We start from the raw sequence: 8,323 nt of genomic DNA, 5'->3' as shown, positions 1-8,323 counted from the left end.
GAACAGTACATTGACAGAGAATTACAAGAAATACAAGCTGGGTTTAGAAGAGGTCATGGCACTACAGACATTATTGGCAATCTCAGATGGATCTTGGCAGAAAGCAGAGTACCAGAGGAACATCTATTTGCTTTTCATTGAACATGCAAAAGCATTTGACTGTGTGGGTCACAAGTTGTGACTAACCTTGAGGAAAACAGGGAAATCCGAGAACACTTGATTGTGCTTATGCAAAAACCTATACTTGGACCAGGAAGTAATCTTCAGAAAAGAGCAGGGGAAAACGGTATGGTTCAAAATCAGGAATTGAGTCTGTCAGGGATGAATCCTGTCTCCATACCTTTTCAATTCAGATGCAAAATCGATCATTTGGGAAGCAGAGCTTGATGAAAAGGAATATAGCATAAGGATTGGAGGAAAACTCATCAACAACCCATGTTATGCAGATGACACAATTTTGCTTGTTGAAAATGAGGAGGATCTGAAGCACTTGCTGCATGAGGTCAAGGACTATAGTCTTTAATATGGCTTGAAGCTCAAAATCAAGAAGACAAAGATTCTCACCACCTGGCAAATTGGCAGCAACATGATAGATGGAGAAGAGATTGAGGATGTTAACAGTTGTAGCTTGCTTGGCTCCACAATCATTCTTAACACCAGCAGTCAGGTAATCAAAAGATGAATTGTATTTGGAAAATCTGCCGTCAGGGACCTCTCCAGAGTACAGAAAAGCAACAGTGTCAGTATAGAGACAAAGGTGCACCTAATCCAGGTCACGGTCTTCGCAATTACTTGCTATTCTGAACAGCAACTAAAGATATTAGAAAGAGAATTGATGCCTTTGAGCTGTGGTGTTGGAGAAGAGTCTTGAACATACCATGGACTGCCAAGAAAACAAATAGGTCTGTCTTGGAGAAGGTGAAATCATGTCTCTCCTTGGAGGCTAGGATTTTTGAAGCTCATTCTCACATACTTTGGCCATGTAACCAGGAGAGAATGGTTCTTGGAAAATGACATCATGCTTGGAAGACCCCAGATGAGATGGATTGATACAGTAACTGGGGCAATGGGGGTTGATGTGTAGGAATTAGTGAGTCTGACTCAGAACAGGGCAGGGTTCAGAGCAGCTGTACATAGGATTGCAGGGGACTCAATGGCACATTACAACAATAATAACAACCACAAACTATACAATCAACCAACTGGACTTTGTGGATATATCCAGGGTACTACATCAAACAAAAAAGAACTTACTTTCTTCTCAAGTTCACATGGTAGATTCTCCAGAATTGGGCACATATTAGGACAAAATTAGGACAAAAACCAAGGTTTAACAAATTAAAAACACCAGGCTAACACATTATCAAAAAAGAAAACTACAGACCAATATCTTTCATGAATATAGATTCAAAAATCCTTAATATAATTCTGGCCAATAGAATTCAACAGCACATAAAAAAATTCATCATGATCAAGGGGGATTCATAACAGGTATTCAAGACTGTTCATTATAAGAAAAGCAATCAACATAATTAATCACATTAATGAAGCAAGTAAGAAAAACTACATCATCCTAGCAAGTGATGCAGAAAAGGCATTTGACAAAAATCCAATACCCCTTCCTGATTAAAACAGTCTGCAAAATAGAAATAGAAGGAAATTTCCTCAACATAATGAAAAGTGTATATACAAAACCAAGAGTCAATATCTAAAAAAGCCTTTTTCTTGTAAACAGGGACCAGAGAAGGTTACTCACTTTTACCATACTTACTCAATATTTTATTGGAAGTACTAGCTATGCCAATATGACAATATTAGAAAAGAAAATGCCTCCAGATCGGCAAAGAGGTAGTTAAAAGGTCGCTATAGGCAGATAGATAATACAGAAAACCTCAAGGATTCAACAAAAAACCCCTCTGATAACACTAGTAGACCAATTTAATAAAGTGGCTGGATACAAAATCAATATATGAACGTCAGTAGGATTCCTCTACAGTAACAAAGACAACTCAGAGAAGGAAACTAAGAAAGCAATACCATTTACAATAGCTAACCACAAGTTGAGATACTTAGGAATAAATTTAACTAGAGACTCAATATATCCTTACATAGAAAACCACACACACACACACACACACACACACACACACACACACATAAGAACAAAAAAGAAAACTACAAAGCACCTCTGTGAAAAACAATAAAAGACCTAAGTAAATGGAAAAATGTTCTCTGTTCATGGACAGGAAGATCTAATATAGTGAAAAATGGCAAACGTACCAAAAGCAATCTATGTGCTTAATGCAATTCCAATAGATAATTCCACCCCCCCAAAAGGAGATATAAAGTCAATTGTCAAGCTTATTTGGAGAAGAAAGAGACCCTGAATAAGCAAAACAATTCTGGAAAAATAAGAATAAAATGAGAGGAATAGTACCCCTGATCTCAATACAGCTGTAATAACCAAACCAGCATGGTACCAGTATAATTACAGGCACACAAACCAATGGAAAAGAATCAAGAACTCAGAGCTCTGGTGGCTTAGTGGTAAGAAGATGGGTTGTAATCCCGAAATCACACTGTTTGAGTCCATCAGCTGCTCCATGGGAGAAGGATGGGCAATCTTCTCCCTTGAAATATACTGCCTCTGAAAACTCATCAGATTGTCAGGTGTGGGTCAATTCCTATTCTATGCTACACAACAATAATATCTATGGTCAACTGATATTCGACAAGGAAATGAAACCTATCAAATGGGGAAATGACAACCTCTTCAACAAATGGTGCTGGCAAAACCAGACTGCTACCTGCAGAAACCTGAAGCAGGATCCTGAAGCAGGATCTACATTTCACACAATATCAGAAATGAACTCAAGGTGGATCCAAGACGTGAGGGTAAAGCGCCAAATCATCGAGATCATATGAGACAGAATGGGACCAGTCTTAGAAGGTCTAGCCTATGGTATAAAGAGGTTGATAAATATAGCCAGAAATGTACAATCTGGAGAAGACAAAATTAATGAATAGGCCCTTCTGAAGATTAAATCCTTGTGTGCACCAAAATTTTTTTCTAACAGGTGAAAATAACATACTGCCTAGGAAAAATATTTGGCAATACTATCTCAGACAAGGGTCTCATTGTAAAAGTTTACAGGGCCTCCACAAGAAAGACTGATAACCCAAAAGACATGAAAAGACTTTTTACAGAGGAAGGCATTTGGATGGTCAACAGACACATGAAGAAATGTTCAAAATCACTGGCCATAAGGGAGATGCAAATAAAAACCACAGTGAGGTACCATCTCACTCCAGTTGTTGTTGTTGTTATGTGCCATTGAGTTGCTTGAGACTGATAATGATCCTATCTATGCACAAGAGCTCTAAACGCCGTTCTATCCTGTGCCAACCTAGCCTTCTCAAACGCACTTATTCCCACCACTCCAGTCACAGAATCAATCCGTTTCATCGAAGGTCTTCCTCTCCTGCACCGCCCCTCCACTCTGCCAAACATGATGTCCCTCTCCAAGGACCAGTCCCTCCTTGCAACATGCCCAAAGTATGTCAGACGAAGCTTCAGAATCTTTGACTCTAAGGAGCATTCCGGCTTCACCTTCTCCAGGACAAACCTGTTTGTTCTCCTAGCAGTCCATGGTATATTCAACACTCTTCTCCAGAACCACAGCTCAAAGGCATCAATTATCTTTCTATCATCCTTATTCACTGTCCAACTCTCTGATGCATAGCATATAATTGTGAAGACAATAGCCTGGATCAGGCGCACCTTAGTCTCCAGCCTGACGTTGTTGCTCTTCAGTACTCTTGAGAGGTCCCTCACAGCTGACTTTCCCAATACAATTTGTCTCTTGATTTCCTGGCTGCTATTACCAAGAGTGTTGACTATGGAGCCAAGTAAACGAAAACTGTTAACTTTCTCAATCTCTTCATCATCCATATTGATGCTGCCAATTGGCCCAGTGGTGAGAATCTTTGTTTTCTTGATGTTGAGCTTCTGGCTGCAAAAGTTGGTAGAAATCTTCTATTTCCTCCTCTTTGGCTCTAGTTGTTGGTGCATATATTTGAATGATAGTGGCATTCACTGGACTTCCTTGTATGCATATGGATATTATCCTGTCACCACATTGTATTTCAGGATGGATCTAAAATGACTTTTTAAATTATGAAACCAACCCCATTTTTTCTCACCTTTTCATCCACGGCATAGTAGATCATATGATCATCTGATTAAGAATGTCCCATGCCAAGCCATCTCATTTCACCAATACCTATTATGTCAAATATTTATGCGTTCCATTTCTTTCTTAACAATGTCCAATTTTCCTACATTCATGCTTCTCACATTACACGTTCCAATCACTAGTGTCTGCTTACAGCTGTTCCTTCTTCTCTGTATTTCCATTTCTAAGATCTCAGTCTCAGTTGCCATGTCTGCTAGTCCAAGTGATAGTCTAAGTGTGCTCTGTTGTACATAGGGTTTTCGAAGGCCCGTCATTTCAGAAGTAGAATGCCAATCCTTCTTCCTAGTCTGTCTCAATCTTTAAATATATATAATAGTATCTGACAGACAAGCATTCCACAGGAAACAGTAGATGAAAGACATTTGCCCAGTTGCTGCCCACCCCCACTACATGTTTGGGTTTTTTTTTTGATCCACCCTTTCTTTACTCCACCACCATTCCTTCCTACTTTTGCTTACTGCATTCAACACCCATCTCCCGTTGACCAGCCCCTGATGTGATGGCCTATGTCTCAAGCCATCAGGATTTCTTTGATTACGAACATGTTGTGCTGCTGTCACTCCAGTAGCAGTGGCAAAGTTTAACAGGACACCAAGCAATAAATGTTAGAGAGGATATGGAGAGATTGTAACTCTCATACACTGTTCGTGGTATTGTAAAATGGTACAACCACTCTGGAAGGCAGTTTGGCATTTCCTCAAAAAGCTGACAATAGAAACTCCATGTGACTTAGCTATTCCACTACTAAGAATATGCTCCAAGGACACAAACAGAGATTTGTACACCAATGTTTAGAGCAGTGTTATTCACTATCACAAGAACATGAGAACAGCTCAAAAGTCTAACCACAACTGAATCAATTGAGAAATTACGGCACATCCACACAATGGAATACTATGCAGCACTCGGGAACAACAATTTTGAAAAATACTATGTAACTTGGGAGAGACTGGAGAGCATTATGCTGAGTGAACTATTCAGTCTCAAAAGGACAAATACTGCATAAAACTATTATAAACTAATAAAAAATAAAATAGAAAGATGAGTAGCAAAATGTGTATGGGGGTGCAAGAGGGGAAGGAATTGGGGCAGAGGGGTAAGGATGGGTACCAGGGAAAATCATAGGTCACACAATTTGGTGGATGAAGGGAGGGTAAAAATAATGGGAAATATTTGGTGGGGATCTGAAAGGATGAGGTAATGGTGGTGCTAGTTCAATGGTGATTAATGTTATAAAACATAATACAATAAAATGATTATATGAAACACAATATGAATGAAGGAAAATGTGAAACACTATGTATACAAATTGTGTATGAAACGAAAATAAAATTAAAATTAAATAAGTAAGCCAGATGATGTTTAACCATCCTCACATCAAAGTATGTTAAAGTGGTGATCTGATAATTTATCAGATTATTGTTAAGTCAGATGAACCAGCTATAAAAGGTCTATTGGTAGAATGCAAATTCCTTAATCCAATCATAGCTCTGATTTGATGGAAAAGGACATTTCCCTGAGGTGTAGCCTGTAATGCCTTTTATCTAATAAAAGATACAAAGGGAGAGAAGAAAGCAAGAACAGGGGAGCCTCAGTACCATCAACAAAGAAAGAGGTGAAGATTTGAATTTATCCTGTACCCTGCATTAATACATCTCTAGTGCTCTAAGGTCATTCTAGTGTCACATTTAAATATAAAATTTAGATGAATAAAAGTATTTGGCATTGTCAACGAAGCTAGAATATTTAAATATATCTCATTTTTAATTCATAAAGTCACCTGCTAAAACATATGGAGTCTTTGGGTGGTGTGAGCACTCTTGATACTTACAGAAAGATATGCAGTCTACTTACATGAAATCAGCCACTGATCACAAGAAAAAGAAATCAATTTCTGAAAACCCCATTGTATACAGTTCTCTGATGTAGGCCTAAAAAGAGGAAGGGCCTGTGGGAACAGTCACATCTGACATTTACCAACGTCACAAAGGGGACCTGTGCTCATTAATAATATCAGCAACACAAAACCAATTGCCATGAGGTCAGACATTTCCTTCACACTCCCACACCTCTTTCTACTCATCTCAATACCAGTCTTACTGGAACCATATCTGATGTGGTAGCTCACAGACCATACGATATTGAGGAAGTCAAAAGGCTGCAATAGCAAGTTTGTAGAATAGTCAGGACAGCGTCTGAAATGTGCTCACAGAACCTTCAGCCTTGAGCCTCCTGGTTTTAGGCCAGTGTTATGAAGTTCTATGTCCTTCCAATTATGGCTCTCCCCTGCCCCTGTGCTCAGTCTCCAATAAACTTGGGTAAAATGTTTTTAGCTCTGGTTCAGTGCAGAAGAAGCCCCAGGGTCCACTCCATCTCACATCAGGTCTCTAGTTTTCTGCGTTGGCAACTGCTTTTGCTGCTCTAGGTCTAGCTCGTGCTGCTGCTCTAAGTCTAGCTGATGCTGCTGCTGTTAGATTTTAGCTGCTCCAAGCAATTCTGGTCCCAAGAGACATCCACTGCGTGCCTGCTTCTCTTTTACTGTTGGTGAGACCTCCAATTCTGCTGCTGGATCTGCTCAATTGAATGGCAAGACCAGCCAATCCCCTTGTGGATAGGCTGGCATACTTTATTTGCATACTCCTGCCCATCCACACGAAAGTAAATTAATGGATATGAAAGCCATTTTGAGCAATAAGCTCTTTAACACCACAGTGGATCATTATGAATTACAGTAACTGTTCTGGTTTGTTGCGTGCTTATTTTTTACATTCCGAGTTGTTTGTAATTTTCCTCCCTGAAATTTTGGGTGATAGAATGCATAGCTTAAACTATTTTTAAGGCCACTTGGCCCCCAGGGAAAGCTGCCTGGCCCCTGCGGAGTGCCTCCCAGCCCCGCAGAGAGCCATCAAGTCACTGAGGAAAGCCACCTGGTGGGTATAAGGAACCTTATTTAAGCCACTTTCCTCCACCTTCTTATCCAGTATATCTGTAAATAACACCTCCAAGTCCTTTCCTTTGTAATTCACAAATTTTTTTCTGTCTAGGTTTGCTCTCTTTCCTATAGGTAACCTGAACCCTGAGTCTTACTCCAGACTTGAACTCTGAGCCCAGTTACAGAGACAAAAAGGAAATATAACTGCGAGCTAAGGAAGCAAAGGAGGATGGAGCCTCAAGGTTTAGCCAGCCACGCCCACTAGACTCATCTAGGCAAACACTTTGCAGTCCAGAGTGCAGAAAATGTCAGGAAAATATCTTCTAACTTAACAAGAAGGCACGCAGCTTCAACTCAGGACCACCAGCAAAGTGTTAAAGTGGGCTTCCCTTTCCCTTCATCTTAAAGCCCCTGTTCAGCATGAAGCAGCCAGAGAGTCTGTGCCCCATGCTCAAATGAGAAACCCACAAATTAAAAAGACAATTTCTTTGTATTTTTAAAAAATTAATCACCACTGGACTATGCTCACCATTACACTGCCTTTTCTGGTCCCCGGATGGATCTTTCTCATCTCCTTCATTCACTCCTCCACCCACCAGGGTGTGCAGTCCTGTGATTTCATCCCTGCTTACCCTCAGTCTTCTGCTCCAAACCCTTATCCCCTCAGATCCCCATATGTTTTTTACAATAAAAAAATTTAAAAAATTACTTTTAAGATGGGAAAGCTGTAACTGAAACTTATGGAGGGCATTTATAAATGGGGTGGTAGCTTTGACTCTGCTGGAGACATGGTGCACTGGGTATTGCGTGATGCAAACTGAGGCAATTTTGATGGAAACGCTGTACCTGGACAAAGTGCATGTCCTGTGTGGTTCAGATTTTCTACATTGGGTCTGCTGCTGAGCCCAAGGTTTAAAGTGGGCTTATCTTTTATGTGCATCAGAAGAGGAGCATCAAGGGTTTTACTCCCACTGGCTGTTGGGTACTAATCAGTAAAATAAAATTTAAGAGCTTGCTTTTGGGCTCAAATCTCTTTATGCCTTCTTTTTTTTTTAAATTTAGGTTGTTTATTTTTCATTTCAATGAACATCTACAGAGATTTTGGGATTCCATTCATTCATTGTTGCACCCTTCT

At 39.9% G+C, this 8,323-nt stretch overlaps 1 protein-coding gene across 1 annotated transcript in view; it reads right to left on the bottom strand.

Annotated features, from left to right (window-relative positions):
• The window catches only part of LOC102866468 (primary ciliary dyskinesia protein 1-like), a 274,244-nt gene that overhangs the window by 29,575 nt on the left and 236,346 nt on the right, over window positions 1-8,323 (bottom strand). The window lies entirely within an intron of this gene.

Source organism: Elephantulus edwardii, unplaced genomic scaffold (genome assembly GCF_000299155.1).
Source record: "Elephantulus edwardii isolate Elephantulus edwardi_28Jun2011 unplaced genomic scaffold, EleEdw1.0 scaffold00419, whole genome shotgun sequence".
Classification (NCBI taxonomy): Eukaryota; Metazoa; Chordata; class Mammalia; order Macroscelidea; family Macroscelididae; genus Elephantulus; species Elephantulus edwardii.
Note: the sequence above shows the minus strand (reverse complement) of the source record. Positions and strands in the feature narration are given on the sequence as shown.